The 18203-nt window shown below is 49.3% G+C and overlaps 1 long non-coding RNA gene across 1 annotated transcript in view; it reads left to right on the plus strand.

The window, feature by feature from the left end:
- Window positions 1-1468: 1468 nt before the first annotated feature.
- Window positions 1469-18203, plus strand: part of LOC139360113 (uncharacterized) — a 270093-nt gene continuing 253358 nt past the window's right edge. The window contains exon 1 of the long non-coding RNA XR_011617233.1: window positions 1469-5316. This is a non-coding gene — a long non-coding RNA (uncharacterized lncRNA). The remainder of the gene's footprint in view (window positions 5317-18203) is intronic.

An 18203-nucleotide genomic window follows, 5' to 3' on the forward strand; every position in this document is an offset into this window, starting at 1 on the left:
ACCTTCTGGGAACACTTTTTACATAGCTTCGTATGTGGGGAGGACTCGAGTGATTAATGGAATGTTTCATCAGGTGCAGTTCTTCTGTTTCCCAGTTTTGACACAACATTTGGTGAAATTTCCAGGGACTCCTGTGGTCAGCCTCACGGTTTCACTCTGTCACTTTCTAATGCAGTATTCTTTGGGAGTCTTTTCAATTAAGCGCCATCATTAAAAAATAAGTTTTATAATATACAGTTTCAGGTTAATTCTTTACCTTTGTGTCTCAGGCAGTAGCTACCTACCTGTGAGTAGTCACAAAGGTTCACGCAGTTTTCTCTAGCTGTCCCTAGCTCGTAGCTCAGCAGGTCCCTTCAGATGAGTCAGCCAGCTGTGTACCTGCATGTTCAGGATACTTGTCAGGGGCCTTCCTCAGAGCAAGACCGACGCTCACCTCATCCTTGGGACTTTGGAGCCCGCCCTGGAGAGACTACAGCCACGTCCAAAGGGGCCGTCCGGGTCCCACAGGCTGGTGGGAGTGACTTCTGAGCCACTCCAGACCACACTTTGTGTTCCTACACCCCACAAAGCCACTTAAAGTGCCATGTTCTGGTGCTGTGTGCCTCACCAGTGTGCCACACAAGCCTGCACGGGGATGTGAGCGGGCGCTGCCTTCCTCAGGCTATGCTGGAGTTTTGGGGCAACTGGAGCACTCCTGGCTGTGATTCTCGCCACTGTCTGGGCTTCCCTAGAGGGTCTCACCTGCAGCGTGAGGACCACATCGGCAGCCACTGAGGAGCCGCCAGGTGCAGCGTTGGTCCCACTCAGTCCTTCTCGACTTTGGTGAGAGAGTAGACAGCAAAACTTCAGCTGGGAGCCCCAGGCCTTCTCTGCTTGGGGCCCTGGGACTGACATAGCACAGATCCTGCCATCCACGTGCTGGGGGCCCCGCCGTGCGGCTCCCTCCTCTGGTCAGGGGCTGCACCCTTGGGCTGTGCAGCTCCTGGTTCTCACACTCAGGGGCCCAGGGAGGGTGGTGGATGAAGAGAGAAGGAGAAGGGTGGCAATTTGAGCCCAATTGTGTTGGCTTCATCTTCCGCCTCTTGTGCCTAAGTACATTGGCAAAGTTTTCCAGGTGAAAACTCAGAAGGGATTTTTAATGACTGGAATCTGTGAATTCCATGGAAGCCAAGTCTGTCCACCTCTTTCACCCACCTCATTTCTCCCCGTTGGGGCTGATTTTGGCAGCGTTCATAGGGGCAGGGACGGAAGGGGTGGGGGCCAGCCGTCGGCCCTGTGTCCCTCCCTTCCTCCCCTCAGCGCCACAGCATTTCGGTGTCATCCCCTTCCGTGCACGCGTCCTCATGAAAACCAAGTGCGGCTGGAGGGAGATGCCTGCGCCCACTCCCGTGACCTACCCGGCCGGCCTGGCTGCAGCGGCCCCTCGGCAGGCATCTTTCTGGTGCTGGCTCCGTGCCCCTCCCATCACCTGATGCTCGTGTTCCTGAATCTTCACGCGTGTGCTCTGTGCAGCCACCTCACGGGCTCCCTGGGAACGGAGACAGTGTCTCACACTGGTCAGAATGCTCTTCTCTGTCCACTGAATAGTCCAACACAGAATCATTCCTCTGTGATTATTTGTGCTTTGTTATGTAGAACTGGAATAAAGAAAAAGTGAATTTAGACATTACAGCCATCAGGTTGAAGCTTAGTAATTGCATTAGGGAATTAAATGGAAACATTTGAGCTTCTCGAGTTCTAATTCCACATCTTCGTATCCCCATCACCCCATACCCAGTGTCTAACAGAGCTCTTGGTCTAGGAGTTTCTTGATAAATGCTTACTGAATTGAACTGGACTGAGCTTAACATTCCCACCCAGAGTTAGAAGCCAGTCGCTGAATAAATTGCATTTAGAATATGAGTTTGACGTTACTGTGGTAAGGGGTATCCTACACGTCATAATTCCTAGTCAATATCGGGTATTTAGTCAAATAGACTCAAGTATAGAGAAGCATAGGCCCATCTGGCAAAAGGGCAAGGCACGGTGCTTTAGGTCCAGGTCCCCAATATCAACTATGAAAATAAAACGTCAACTCCAATGACAGCCCTGTCCTCAGCTGGTCACTGTTTATGCTAACAATTACAAACAGCTTGAACTTGCTGTCCTGAGAGGCAACACACCCTCCATTCTCTCTGCAGTGTAGCTGCCTTGGTGGATGGAACATGCCCCTCCTCCCTCCCTCTCCCTATCCCTCCCTCCCCCCCTCCTCTCTCCCTCCCTCTCCCCTCCTCTCTCCCTCCTTCCCCTCTCCTTCTTCCTATCTTCTCTCACCTTTCTCCCCCCACCTTCTCTCCTGGACAAGGGGCAGAAGAGAGGAGATCTCCGGAATCTTCTGCTTCATCCAAGCAGCTTGGGGGCAGCATCAACAGCTGCAATTTGGCTGCCCCAGCAGGTGCCTCAGGGCAGCCTTTCTAATGGGAATCCTGGAATCATGTCTTTCCTTAATGTGTCCTAAAGGCTGGAGGACATGAAGTGAAACAATGCTCCATGCTCAGTCCTGTGATTTTGTGTAATTATTGGACTTACTTTGAAATTTAACTAAATGATACCCAAGGTAGAGCATGAAAAAAAAAGAAAAAACAGGCTATGGTGTTTGAAAAACAAACAAAACCGTTTGGTTTGTTGGTTTGTTCTTAGACCTTCACAGGCTCCTAGGTCACACGTTTCAGTTTCTTAGCAAGTGGCATTCTCTGCAGAAGCTGTGTCAGTCTCTGTTTGATGATGTCAGCCACAGCAGAAAGAAGCACTCCGTAGGCCCCGTGCTCAGCACCTTGGCGTGAGCTCCTGCCATCTTCTGTTCATGCTCATCACAGCTCTGTGCAGTGGGCATCCTCTGATCCCTGTGGGAGGATGGAGGATGGAGGCGGAAGGGTGAGTGATGGCAGGATCACATGAGGGGTCTCTCCCGAGGTAGGGAGCGGAACCGGCCCAGGACCTTAGTGCCCATCGCATCCTTCTTCCTCCTCCTCTGCCTCTCTGTGACTGTTTGACTCAGGCTGCAGGGACAGACATGAGTATGTGCAGAGCCTGTGTGCACCCCTGGGAATGTGTGCTCATATTGGCAGGGAGGGATGTGAGTGTGTACAGAGCGTGTGTGCACACCTTGGCGGTGTATGCCGGCGTTGGCAGGGACAGATGTGAGCGCGTATGGAATGTGTGTGCACACCTTGGGGATGTGTGCTGGCATTGGCAGGGACAGATGTGTACAGAGCGTGTGTGCACACCTCGGGGTGTATGCTGTTGTTGGCATGGACAGACGTGAGCGTGTACAGAGCGTGTGTGCACATCTGGGGGTGTGTGCTGGTGTTGATAGGGACAGATGTGTACAGAGCGTGTGTGCACACCTGGGGGTTTGTGCTTATGATGTTTTGTAACCGGCAAATACGTGGCCTGTTGCATCGGGCGGCCCTGCACCCATGCTGAGTCCGTCAGTGGCCCTCGGGTTGGGGTCTCCATCTGCCCAGACAGCACTCGAGTGGCTTGAGGTTTCAGATTCTTCCTCTACGGATACTTGGGCTTCCTCAGGACCAAACATCAGAACCAGCCAACTGCAAACTACAAGAACGTTCAAATGCATCTTCAGTAGGAAAAACAAAAGCAATTGGAAAAATTTTCCAACGTGACCCCGTGGTTAAGCCGTTAGATACTCCAGCCAACAGATTGAGTCACTTTAAAATTCACACCAATTAAAATGGTTGTGAGAGTTGCAGAGCTTTACCGCTAAACCTTGAAATAATTGAAGCATTCTGCTCCACTTGCTTACAAACTAGGGTTGGGGATACCTTTCAGTCCAAAGTAGCAACCTTCTAAATCCAGCTTAGATGCGAGGCTCCCACTGACACAGGAAGAGACAGTGGCCCTTGATTATTCTCCTGTGTTCAGATACTGTGTCATTTTTTTTTTTTTTTTTTTTGTATCCTGATCATCACTTCTGCTTTTCCAATTCAAACTAAAGGGAGTTTAGTTCTGTTTTGGAGAAGCTGTGGTTAGTAGTTTCTTTTCATGGTTTGCTTAATCTCTTAAGTCTGGTGCTTACATTACCCAAATAGACTTTTCTTTAGTACGACAGTGCCATAACCCAGGGCTTCTCCCTCCATATCTGCTCCCCAGGAGGCTCCCTAGGAATGGGTGCTGGAGATCCAGCCCCTCTCCATGTGCCATTTTCTTTGAGTTCCAGGTAGGTTTGGCTCAGAGAAGAAAAGAGGCCTCCGGGTTAGGTGTCTCTGACTGCTTGCTTGTGAAATGTTTAATGATAAGGCGACTTCCAAACTAATTTACACATTGATAGTTGTAGCTTGAAGTATCACCGCAGTCATAAGAACAAGAAACACTCCCATAAAGTAGATAAGCAGAAAAAAGCCATAGAAGTTTAATAAAGCGCAAATAAAATGGTGTTGTAAGAATGTCCAGTGGGAAATGCTCTCAGTCCAGCCAGATCCAGCTGTAGCGTCAGTCCAGCTGTGGCGTCCTCCTGTAAAAACATTCAGCCACATGTGGCCCTGATCGCAATCACTACTCTGAATTGTGATCCAGAATGTCCTTGGGGGCCGATGCTGGGACTGTTCCAGCAGTTCAATCTGATTGGGCGTCACGGTGGTGATGTGCTTAGCGCGGCCAGCTGGGCTGAGTGGTGGCCACCCGTGCACTCGCCACGTGCAGCCGTTATTCTGGTGATGGAGTTGCATGCGCCCCGGCTTGTCCACCTGGGCTATTAAAGTACTGGGAACCCAACCGCGGGCGGTGCCTCCCGATATGGGAGCTGTCTTTTTTATCCAGGGCCCTCTGGCGCTGCAGAACCCTGCTGCCAGTCTGAGCTCACAAGGAGGTACCGGAGGGCTCTGCTGGGGCATGGAGGTCCCTGAGCAGGTGGTCACTTATTGCTTGTGGAGTGGTCCATGGCCTGTGAGTTTATTCTCGGGGTTTGTGTGGGCGAGGTTAACCAGTTCACAGCTGGGCACTTACCCCTTACACAGGTGACACTAGTTAAAGTGGAATCTATATTAGCTCACACGGGAGTGTGTGAGGAGCTGGGAGGGTGGGGAGGCTTGGCCCTAGCACTAGATTCCCGGGCTCCTGACATTTCTGCGTCTTCCAGTTGAGGGGCCGTCAGAGCCGCTGTGGGTCCTGAAGACAGTGGGTGCCATATGGACCAGGGGATGCAGAAGCCTCTAGAGGCTGCGGGAGGCAAGGAGACGGTCGCTTCCCCAGAGCCAGCCCTGCCGCCACTTCGACGTTAGATGGTGGGACCTGTTTTGGACTCCAGCTTCCAGAAATGTGAGAAAATAAGTCAGAGTTTAGGGCGCTAAATTTGGGGTGATTTAGTGGAGAAATAGAAAACTAGCCCACAAATGTGCACGCATTGAAATGTGCTCTGTCCAGGTGTTCACAGTGGTGTGAGGGAGATGGCATCAGGGTTCTGGGAACTGTGCAGTTTTACTGAAGGAAGGGGGCTCGCCACGCCTTTCCTCATATAACTGAAGGTATGTATGCCTGCCACACTGCCCAGGAGACAGGGACTAGAATTCTGACTTTATTTCTTATGGGAACCAAGCCACAGTCAGAACACGGTGAGGGCCGAGACGAGCTTCCTACAGCCTGAACTGGGAAGAGGAATCGCAAGTAGTTTGTGTTTTTCTACACAGACCTGTCCTTTTCAGGTTTTGTTACGTTTTGGAAAAAGGGAGAAGCCAGGCACACCTCGGCGAGGGACAGTGTTTCTGGAGGTGGTGCGGCTTCAGCCTGAAAATGGCCGTGTGGTTGGGAGGCTCAGAAACTGCCCTCCAAGGGCACTCATCTATTCCTTATTGCAGTAATGCCTCGTTTACAGAAATCCACAGAAATTACAGTGCGGGAGGCTTCTGGTCTGGATGGGTTTGTGTGGACCGAGGTCACGGGGTGTTGTCCCAAGTGCTAATCCTGATCTGGCAGAGGCTCTGTTCCCAAATAATTATTCCACAGTTTCAGAGCCTATATCTGAGTGATAGTCTTTTAACTTTGTTGCATAAAAGGAAACAAAGTATGTCTTGAGGGTCTAAAAATCCATGTGGTAATCATGGCTGTAAACTCATACCTGGGGCTTTGGGATGGAGTGAAAACCACCGTCACCTGGTGTGGACGCTGCGTGGTATTTTTAGCATGGTGGCCTGCTCGTGCCTTGAACTCTATCTGCAGTGTGAGCAACAGCTGTGCATTTGAGAAATGTGGACAGGTCAGCTTGCTCCTCCAGGGGCCTGCAGGCATCCGGGTGAGGGGCCTGGGATGAGGCCACATCAGTGGGAAGGAGCTTGGTTGTGTCAGCAGATATGTCTGCCTCTACAGGCCCGCAAGCCAGCCAGAACCCAGTTTTCCTTTGGTTATCTAATGCCAGAAGAAACCTGTTTCTTAGAGATTCTCATAGTTTATATTAATTGAACCATTTGACCGTACCTAAAATGTTATAAATGCATGAGGCTTTACAACTTGGCAGATGTGTAACTCACATGTCATTGTATCAAACTGTTGAAGATATTTGTTTCACTTGAAGGTTTTTAGCATTTTATGTGCAAAGCAAATGCCAGTAGCATTTTGCAGGAGTATTTTGGAATTTTAAACACAGTGGGATAGTGCTGGGTCTCTGGGATACTGGTGAGGTGGACGTGACCTCAAGCTCTTGTAGCTTGCAAGCAGGATTGCTAAATTGTCACAACTGCAGTGCTGGAAAGTCAAAGTGGATTTCTGTAAATGAGGTGTTAGTGCAATAAGGAACAGATGAGTGCCCTTGGAGGGCAGTTTCTGAGCCTCCCAGACACCCCAGGAGGAAGCAGGGGACAGGGGCAGTTACCCACCAGAACCTAGACGGTGGAGCTGGGTTTGCTGGTGGCCCTGCTTGGCAGGTCATTACGTGCAATAAGAAACAGGTGAGTGCCCTTGAGAGCGGTTTCTCGGCCCCCTTCAGAACCGCAAGTGGAAGACGCTCCAAGGTGGGGGGTGGGGGTTCGGTTATCCACAGGAGCCTGGATGGTGGAGCTGGGTTTGCTGGTGGTCCTGCGTGGCAGGTCATTACATGCAATAAGGAACAGGTGACTGCCCTTGAGGGCGGTTTCTCGGCCTGCTTCGGAACTGCAAGTGGAAGACGCCCCAAAGTGAGGGGGGGCTGGTGGTCGGTTATCCAGTGGGGCCGGATTTGCTGGTGGCCGCTGCGTGGTAGGTCACTGCGTGGAGCGATGGGAGGTGAGTGGAGTGGGAATAGAGGATGCACCCTCCACAGCTACTGCTGGGAGTTGGCTCTGGTAGCAGAAGGGGCATAGATAGAGGGATTCCCATCAGGGGCAACACGACTGGGGTCCCACGTGTGGTGGATGCCGAGGTGTGGCTATATGTAATCTCAGTCTGCACAGCCGTCCTGGTGAGTGGGTTCAGTTACCTTCCCATCTCACATTTGAGAAATCTCGGGGGCTCACATCACAGCTAGGTGGGTTGGAACTAATGTCTCAGGCAGGACGTTGGCCCCAGAGCCCAGATCTTACCCGCCCCCGCTCTTTTCAGTCCACCAAGCTTGTAAAGACGGTTGTGTGGTGGTGGGTGGCGGCTGAGAAACCAACACAGTAGAAGGCGGGGAGGAACTAAACCAGGCAGGAGACACAGGCAGTGCTTGGGAGGTCTGCACGGGGTGTGGGTGTGGGAGACACCTCTGGGCCTGTGAACCCCGTTCTGTGCTCCTGGCTTGCCCAACCTTGGCCCTCAGCCACATGCTGCGTGCTTTAGGTGAAATCTCAGTCCCTCGTGTGGTTCGGGCACCTTTTCTCCCTGGCTTTGCCTCTCTTTAAATCACGGAGTCTCAGTGGGGATGGCAGGGTGATTGGTGGTCCATGGAATTTGCCCTCCACCTCCTCATCCTTGTCCTGTCCTGTCTGGCCTGTTACCTGAATCTGTGTGTCTTCAGAGCCTGCAAATGAGTGGAGGCCACAGCAGCCTCTCGCTGACCGACCTCTCAAACTCTCTTATTCATCAGAATAGTGTTAAATGCTGATTCCTAGGCACCCCCATTAGACTCTACGCCTGCCTAGCATGGGTACTTTGGGGAAGGTACAGAGGATTGCTGGGCTGTTCCAGGGGGGAATTTGCATTGTTGAATGTCTATTGTGTTCCTTCCAGCACTCTACTTTCCACGCACACGTGGCATTAAACCTGGAAGACCTCTGGGTGCTGTGCTGGTGAGGAAGCCCCGGCTGGACGAGGGGCTGCTGGGGCTCGGACTTGATTCCTGGGCTGGGGGCTGCGGGCTGCGGGCTTATTCTCTTCAGTGGGTCTGCTGATGGGATGCCCTGAGAAGTCCTGCTGTGCACTCAGGGGAAGGTGCAGAGACAGGCTCAGAAAAGACAGACCATGGATTTAAAAATTCCTACTGGAAAATCTTTTATGAGCAAAGTAATTTGCATCTAACTGAAGACAATCATTGCTTGAATAATTGGTTTGTTTACAAAGTTGGTCCTATGAACAGATTAAAGTTTTCATTCATGCCTTATCTATAATGTGAATAGGAGCTATTACCGCAACTTAAATTAGCTTTAAATTTCGTATCAGATTGCAGTCCAGATTACAAACAGCTGCTTGATAATCTAATTGATAAAACGGAGGAATTTAGTGCTTGGAACCCAGAGTGAAGGGAACAGAATTGCTTTGGTTTCTCAAAAGGGTGTTGACTGAGTGGTGACCTGGGGTGAAGAGAAGTGGCTAGAGTCATTACACTCGAGGAGATGATCTGCCCCCGCCTTTCTCAGCTGTCTTCTGGACAAAACAAAGGGTGACAAATGGAAAAAATTCAGCACTGAGTTCGTCTATGCCCTGAGCTTCTCATACAGTCATTAATGGGCTGTATCTGTGAAGCCTCCATACAGGCACAAAGGAATTAGGCTAGAGTAAGGCGGCCGGCGACCTCTGGCGTCTGGACCGCGTGTCACTTCCTAAAGCCCTTTTGGGTGAAATGACAGTGGCAATGTTGTTCGGAGGAGTGTAATCTCACGTATGAGATGCAGATTTTAAATGATGCAGATTTTAAACACCAAAGTCAGGAAGCTTGGTGGGAGTGGCTGTCTTCCAAGTGGTGTTCTGTGCTGCCATGGATGAGGCGTGGATGTGTCATCTGTTGGTGAGATCCACTGGTGAAGGGGCTAAGCAAACCATGGAGGTCGGGGGTGTGAAGCTGCATCTCTTCTGGCATCCCAAGTAAATACATCTTGTAAAACTGGTGAATTTGACCCTGACCCTAACCCCAACCCTGAGTGTTGAAGTCTGGTGCAGTGTCTTGAGCCCTCTTCTGCATTGAGGGTGAGTGACTGTAAATGACCGATTCCTCAGTGGTGAAAGTTCATATGTAGCTTCCCTGAGGAAGCCAGACCTCGGTCACCCGTATCTCCATTGTAAACACTGCGGCCCCTACGCGGGTGGCTGCAAGTTTCCAGGCCTTCCTTGGAGAAGCAACCGTGAGGTGCTTGATGATTTGATAACATCAGCCACCTTCTGTCTTCTGTCTAATCACGGTACAAATGATTCTCCTACAAGGAAATGGATCTGGTTTCTTCCCGATCGTTGGAAGAAGCAGCCTGCCTAGGGACTCCACCGTCCTCTGCACTTTCACAGCGAAGCCTGTGTCTGTCTCCAAGGAGTGTCACGTGTGTCGTGGGAATCGCTTCCTTAATTCTTCCTGCTTTTGATAGCTCGGGTAGCTCTGCCTGTTTCACCCGGGATGAGCAGCGGGTGGTCTCTGGCTGCTGTGGGACTAGGGCTTGGGGGTGCATCATCACATCCGGTGGCCTGTCCAGGTGGGCATCATTGTCTTTTGCCTGTTGCCTGAGGCAGCTGTGATGCCATGGGGGTCATGCTTGTCAGGGCCAACCCAGTTCTTCCCGTGTACACCTCTCCTGCTGGAGTGCCTTTCCTTATGATGACTTGTTGAATTAACGTGGAGAATGCAGAGAGGCTCTGGGCCTCTCTCTCTCCCATTCTTACTCCCTGGAGCTGTGAAGCCCGAGAAGGGAGCCCATAGCCAGAGGCTCCTTTAAATTTAATTAGAATAAAGATTTGATTACATAGCTAAACACATTTGAAAAGAACTTCACAGATTAAATTCCAGATTCAACCCTTCAGGCCCAGTGGCCACGTTTCGGGGCTCAGCAGCTGTAGGTGGCTGTTGTCTTTCTGTGTTAGCTGAGCAGATTGGGGCGTTTCCAGTTCAGCAGGCAACTCTCTTGCATGGCTCTGCCTGTGGTGAGGGCACCTAGGCTGGAGAGCCTCGTGGGGATCCCTTAGGCCTCTGGCTGCAGCCAGGCTGCACGGTTCCTGTGCCCCGGGTCCTCTGCAGGCCCAGATGGATCCCACCACAGAGCCAGCACTGCTAGACTTGGGTACTGTGTGCAGACAGCAGAGGGTCACGTCCGGGCCTTGCAGGGGATGGGGTGACTGGCCTCCTTGGCCAGGCTTCTGTTTCCGAGTCTTCAGGGGAAATGCATCCACTATCCACCATCCACACCGTGCACCAGAGGAAAACTGCAGGCTTCTCTGTGGATGGTGAATTGAGATCATGCAGAGTGACTAGGTTTGGGCTCCTGACCAGCGTGGAACCTGATACCTTTAGGTGGAACCTGACATGCCTCCATGTGTACATGGCAAAGAGAATGCAGCATTGTCAGCTTGAATCCAGATGTGCTCCCGTTTTGAGGTGGAAGGTTCTGGGAGTATTGGCCATTGGTGATTGTGCTGCCGTGGAGGACTTTGAATGCAGGCACTGGTTGGGGATAACCCTGGTTTCCTGGTCCTGTATGTGGGCATCCCTGAATATCCCGGACTGGAGGAAGGCAGGGCAGATGGGAGGGTGACAAGAGGTGTCAGGTGTTTCCAGCTTTGGGGACTGATGCCATCAGATGGCCGAGATCAGGATGGTGGTGGCCAGGGACCAAAGCAGGGGTGCGTGGAAATGCCATGTTCCTCGGAGCATGGGGAGGACCTCTTGAACTCTATTCCTGGGCAACAGTTCTTCCATTCTCAGGAATCTGTGCCATTGTAATTGAGTAGCAAATTCTGTAATTGCTCTAATTACTTACTGTTAAGTCCCCATCCCAATTACCATAAATTAGCAACAGTGATAACAGTTTGCCTGGTCAAACCTTACCAAGAAAAACCAGTGGACCTAGTTTTAGTTGCCTCCAGTTCCCTCCAAATCAGATTCCTTAGCGGCTTGTGTCCCCACACTTGCTGCAGTTCCTCCTGGGCCTGGCAGGCACATTCCAGACATTCACATCTCGGCTCAGATGCAGGCGTGCACATTATTTATAGAAAATTGCACTGCGCTGTGATCGGCTTGAGCTGACGTTCTCTAGGTGGGAGGTGGAGGTTCAAAAGTTCTAATAGGATGAAATTAGAAATATGAATTTTAAAAATTCACGTGTTATGAACTCTGTTCAGTGATTTTCTCTGAAATGAGAGACTATTTGCAGATGAGGCAGTCAGCCTGCAGCTCTCCTTAAATCTGTCCTAGACCTCGATGCCATCCTTCGGCCTCTTCCTGGGTGTGGGGTGCTCTGCTTGAAGCAAAACCAAAGGAAAGAACGTGGTCTGCATCACTACTGCAGCCAGCTCAACGCGCACACCCACTAGGAGGGGCGTTTGATCACTTAACATTTTAAATGCATTTAACATTCAACCAGCAAGTCAGCCAGTGCTTTCTGTAAGCAAGCTGCCTGGCTCATGGGAACCTGACACTTGACTTTTTGGAAGAGAGTACTTGCTTCTGTGGAGTCTCAATATTTGTCTCATTTCTTGAGACTCTGCTCAAAGTGATGAACGTGAGTAAATTAGGACTTTTTTTTTTTTTTTTTTTTTTTTTTGTAAATTGGGCCACAGAGCTCTCTAGGCACAGTCAGGGGAGTAAACGGCTGTGAAAGATGCCGCCTGATGTGAGCCACGGCCAGGCACTGTGGAACCTGGGATCCCATCTCCAGCCTTTCAAAGGACACAGACGAATATAAAATGCAGATGGGAGAGTTCATAATTTGGGCATCTCTGTTCTTTTGAAATCAAAGTGCAAAGAAAAAGTTTTGCCTTGAGGTCTTAACCCATATTTGTTTTTCTCCTGAGGTTTTAAAATTTTCTTAACTGCTTTTTTCTCCCCCGATCCTTGGGGAACTTCTATCTTCATATCTTCTTAAAAGATAAGGTTAAATTCAACACTGAAATTTAAAAACATGCTTTCATATTTTTCTTTAAACTGATGTGTATCTGACATTGGTGAAGAACTGGGAGTATTGGTTTATTTTTATTTCTTTGAGACAGTCTTGCTGTGTTGCCCAGGCTGGAATGCAGTGGCACGATCTTGGCTCACTGCAGCCTCACCTCTTGGTTCACGCCATTCTCCTGCCTCAGCCTCCTGAGTAGCTGGGATTATAAGTGCCTGCCACCATGGCTGGTTCATTTTTGTATTAGTAGAGAGGGGGTTTCAACATGTTGGCCAGGCTGGTCTTGAACTCCTGACCTCAGTTGATTAGCTCACCTTGGCCTCCCAAAGTGCTGGGATTACAGGCATGAGCCACCACACTCAGCCTGGGATATTCTTGATTATAACTGTAACATATCCCTTTAATAAAAACAAAACAGAACAACAACAATAACAAAACAGCTGTCTGAAAAGTCTGAATTAAATAGCTCACTTGGACAGGGATTTGGACACCAGTTGAATGGCCCAGCACACCATAGTTATATGGGCCACTCGGCCTGTTAGATCCTTAGGGTATTTGAAGTCATGTGGATATTTGCATTTCTGCCTCTGGATATCGTGTTAGTATTTGGCTAGTGTTTGAGGGCTAGGCTCAGATCCGGGAAAACAAGAGCCCCTGCCCTCACGGCACTTCTCTTCCATGTGTGTGTGTTAGGAAAATAGAAAGCATAAGATATTTTCTTCAATGAGCTGGGAAGATGGAAAAACAAGCTTAAGATGTTTACTTGTTCAGAAGAAGGGAAGTGTGCAAGGAACACTCAGCTTTGCTGCTGCTGAAGGAGGCACCTGGTGGAGGCTGTTTCAGAGGTGGGGTTTCTCTGAGAAAGGTGGTAAGAGGCAAATAGGATGCCCCATCTGGTTTGCCAGAGATGGGGAAAGTTAGTATCCCCAAAACAGCTTCAGCATTCTGGCAAAGCTTTGGAAAACCAGCTACGGTGTAGGACCTTGTTGGCCGCTGAGTAGAAGGAAAACATTGCTGGTCCTGAGGACTGTACTGTTCTTCCACTGCTATAAAGAACTATCTGAGGCTGGGTAATAAGGAAAAAAATGTTTAATCGGCATACAGTTCTGTGGGTTGTACAGGCTTCTACATCTGGGGAAACTTACAATCAGAGTGGAAGGTGAAGGGGAGGCCGGCATGTCTTCACATGGCTGGAAGGGGAGAGAGAGTGAAGGGGAAGGTGCCATGCACCTCCAAACAACCAGATCTCAGGAGAACTATCATGAGGACAGCGCTTGGGGGATTGTGCTAAACCATTAGAAACCACCCCCATGAGTCAATCACCTCCCACCAGGGCTCACCTCCAATACAGGGTTAGAGTTCAGCATGAGATTTGGGTGGGGACACACAGCCACACCATGTCAGGCTTCCCATTCTTCTCCTGCACATGCTTCGCAAATGGTTCTGTCATTGGTTTTTGTTTCTGTTGATACATAATATATGTACATATTTTCAGAGTGCATGTGATACCTTGATTCATCCCTATATTGATGAAATCTGTGTACTTGGGATGTCTTTCACTTTAAATAGTTTCTTTTCCTTGTGCTGGTTATGTTAAGTTATTCTCTCCTAGCTGTTTTGAAATACACAGTAGATGACCCACTGCCATCCCCCTGCTGATTTATCAGTAGTAGGTCTCGTGTTCCCATTAGGCTGTGTTTGTGCCCGTTACCAGCCTCTGCCCATCCTGCTTATGAGTGGGCTCTGCTGGGCCCTGTAGACCACCTACTCTTGGCCTCCACGAGATCTGTTCTCAGCTCCTGCTTATGAGTGAGAACATGCGCCGTTTCCTTGCTTGGCTCGTTTGCTTAACGTAATGTCCTCCAACTCCATCCATGCTGCCGCGGATGACAGGGCTCTCCGCTGTGTGGTGGAGTATTGCTCCTGTGTATGTTCGGGCCACGTTCCCTTCATCCCCTGTTGACGGGCGCTCAGGTGATTCCAGACCTTGGCTGCTGTGGATGGAAGCTGAGAGCAGTCACTGGCTTTATACTCGGGGGACGTGAGCCACTTTGATGTTCTCAAGCAGCCTATCCCCAAAGCCCTCCGTAGAATGCCGCATTCATTTGTACCCATGGCTTCTTCCACTAGGATGAACAGCTGGGAAGGGGCTTTGAGTGACTGCTTGGGTTTCTGTCTTTAATTGGTACCCAGCTACACTGGCCAAGCAGGGGTCCCAGTGACCCTGGACACTACCTCACATAAGGTCCAAAGATGCAGTTAGGTTCTTTTTTTAACTTAAAAAAAAAGCTTTTGACCTGGTTAAGCTATAGCATTATTAGGTAGAGTTTTTCATATTGGAAAGGTGTATATTTTATTTTCTAAGAAGGAAAGAAATCCTGTTAAATACTCTAACCACAGATTAAATCATGTCAAGGAAAGAGGTACTATTTTGGGGGAAAATTACCCCTTCATGTCAAAGATCAAGGAGATGACTTACATTGTTTAATTGAGTTAATTATGAAATCTTAAGTGGTTTTAAGAAGATGAGCTGTGGATGCTGCAAGACATGAGACTGATACTGATTTAATGTTAGTCAGTCCTGACAGAATGTGGCTAATATTTAAAGCTTGCTCCAGTATTGCTTGATAGATTGTAAGTTAATGTAAAGATCTGTTTGATGCTTTTATTTTACAAAATATTATTGAGAAAAAGTTTGACAGCCAAGGAACCGCCTTCAACCAATTTCTTCCTAATTTCTATCACCAGAAAATTTTGTCCTGTTAATTCCAGAATTTACTTTTGGAAAGTTCCCGTAAGGAGAGCAGAGGTATTGGTGGTTGAATGGTGACTTGAATTTAGGTGAAGATCGTTAAATATTTCATAGTCATGTTTGTCTTGGTGGTTTTAGCAATTTTATATTAAACTTAGAACTGTGAGTCAATCCAAATGTGTTCTTTTGCTTTTGTGATACTCCTTTGTATGACTATACTGGTAAAGAATGATAAAATGTGTATTGGGTATTTTTTCTGTGTAGATATTAGGATTTTTAGGGGAACAAATTAATCCTTCTTCTAATATACACTGTGCTGTGTGTTGGGTCCTTTGTATATTAGTTGAATCACTATAATGAGGACCACTTGAAAGTCTGTTTCTATAGCAGATCTTTTATATGTTGACTTGTGTTATGCAAAATCCTTCATCCTCTAAGAAGACTAAGCAATGGGTTAGAGGAGAGATTTAATCACCCATTAGGTCTATTCCGAATGCCCAGAATTGAATGCAAGTACTAATTATGTTTTTGAAGTGGTGTGTGTGTGTATGGGTGTGTGTGGTGGACTCCTTTTTAGGTCATGGGAGGGAGGTAAAGCGAAGATGAGATTTGCTGATGAACATTTGTGCATATGCTAGTGGAGAAGTCTTATGACTTGACTGCACCTGCGTACTCTGATTTTGGTTTCGTTAGTGTCCGTAGCCACAAGCCTCAGCCGCCTCTGGGACCCACCCTGAGGGGCTGTGGTGAGGGTTATTACAGAGTCGTGTGTCTTAGTGAATGGCACAAACGGCCTTGTGGGCCTACTTTGGCTTTGTTTGAACCTCTAGATTGTTAAACTAAGTTTAACATTTTGAGGATTATAAATTGTGATTCTTGTCTAAGAAGAGGTTTCTGTTGTCTCTGAAGACAGGAGCCCCAATACAGATGGTCCCTGGCTCCCAATGGTTACATTTGTGATTTTTTTTTTCAACCTTGTGATGGTGTGAACTAGTCACACTCAGTGCATTGTTTGGCCCAAGATGGGCTGCCTCTGGATGAACCCGTTGTAAGTTGAAACTATGAGGTCAAATGCACTTTCTATTTAGGATATTTTCAGCTTACGCTGGGTTTATTGGAACAGTTTCATCCCATGGTAAGTCAGGGAGCATATGTGCTCATAAAAGTAGAGACGATCTCATAGATACAGTGAGACATAATGTCTCTGATGTTATAGAGATACGATGAAAACAATCAAGTGGGACTTGGAAGCCTTGGAGGGACTCACATGGGCAGCTCCTGGAATGCAATCCTGAGCTCCACTGGCTTCTGGATGTGACATCTGTGCCTTCTGCTTAGCCCAGTGTGTTATCGGCTGCTCTCGAGGGCAGAGAGGTCCAGCGTTCCTGTGTTTAGGTATTTGAGCTGCCTTAAGAGGCTAGGTCAATTCTCACTGGTGTCTTCAGGGCTTTAGGCCTTCTGAACAAGCAGGAGGAAGCACGACTTTGTAGAGCTTTGGAAATCTCAACGGACTTCAGGGCCATCCCCCTTGACAGGAGAGAGCCCCACTGGAGGCGAGCAGGGTGCCTTGCGGGCCTGTGCTGGGCCCAGACGTGTACGGACGTTGTGAGGGCCACAGGACACAGATCGGTCTTGGTTCACAACTGGTGTCGATGGCCAAGCAGCATTTCTGCCAGGTACATGAGTGCGGGGACTTGGGTTTTGGGGTGTGCGTCCTGGTTGCCTAGTTGCTTGGAAGACCCCTCTTCAGACCCCAGCCTGAGTCACCGTGACAGGCCTCCTGCTTCACACGCCACACGGAAGCCGTGGTGTCGGTCACTGACGTCCACCAGGTGTCAGATGTGCGTGTGTATATTCCTTGGTCTCGGGATGGGTCTTGTTTTGAGGTTATAGTAAACGTTCTTTACAAGGGGTTTTGGATTTTCTATGTTGTTTGCAAGGAGGCAGCAGGGAGTGCTTGAGCAATGAGATCCCCTTTCCAACCAATGCAATTTCAGATCCCAGCAGGTAATTAAGGCAGCGGAGCTGTGGGATCACCTTTCCAACCAATGAGAATTCAGATCCCAGCAGGTAATGACGGCAGTGGGGCGGGTGGCAGAACCCTGAACTGTGGCTGTTTCTGGTGTCTTGCCCCGCGGACAGAGCGTGCTGGGGCCTCCGTGGTCCTCTGTGGGGTGAGTGGAGCACATGAGCTGGGTGCTGCTGGGCTGTGGCTGGCTCCCCAGCCCAGGGTTTATGCAGGACTGGTTCTTAAGACAACTTGGAACCCAGAAAGCAGCACGAGGAGAACGGGATTGTGCCTTTCTGGATCCTTGGTGCTTCCCAGTCTCAGACACTGAGTAGGCTCTGAGGGGTCTCGCCGGGAAGACTTGCACAGTCGGCCCCCAGGATGGAGTGGGGCTGCAGCGGGTCTTGCAGGAGCTGGAGGTGGGGGTGAATGTCTTGCAAGCGGGACCTTTCAAATGGGCCCAGCAGGATGCATCCGTGGAAATGGTGCCACCTAACGCAGGGCTGCGGCCAGCAGGACCTGAAAGGCTACAGCGGGCTCTGTTTCTGCTCTCTCTGGAGAGTCTCTGCACGGTTTTCCTTGGTTTTTGTCTGTCTGGAGGACGCTTCCCCCTTTCTTGTGCTTACCTAGCCTTTTGAGCTTCCTTGTTGAGTATGACAAAGCCCTTAGAAGGCATTTTAATCTCATAATTGTGTTATCCTGGTGGCTGGATAAATGACCTGCAAATGTGGGTGACTCAGTAGCTCTGAGGGTGTTCAATATCCAAGACAGAGGTGGGAAGGAAATGTTCAGGCAGGCATCAGAGGATCTGTTCTCTGCTTCACACTGGGGCCCTGGTTTGCTGACAGTCTTCACACTCAATCCAAAATGGGGATAATGATGTCTCACGGATTCGACTTCAGCTGAGAGCTGCCTCCAGCACAGTCTTGTGTGAGTAACAGTTTCTATGTTTGGTGCGAAGGGCGGGCGTCAGTTGATCTTGTGGTGGTGCGTATGGTGGGTTTTCCGTAAGGAATGTAGACTTTATTAGCTTTGGCAAGGGAATCCTGAGTGATAAATTGGAAGAATGTTTCAGGAAATTCTGGAACCTGCAGTGAATCTGGAATCTGTATGAAATTGAGATTTGGATTCTCACGATTTCCTAATGCTACCCCGAAACCCAGTAGTTGAGACAGTCGTAGAGCTTCAGTTG

Source organism: Macaca nemestrina, chromosome 19, assembly GCF_043159975.1.
Source record: "Macaca nemestrina isolate mMacNem1 chromosome 19, mMacNem.hap1, whole genome shotgun sequence".
Classification (NCBI taxonomy): Eukaryota; Metazoa; Chordata; class Mammalia; order Primates; family Cercopithecidae; genus Macaca; species Macaca nemestrina.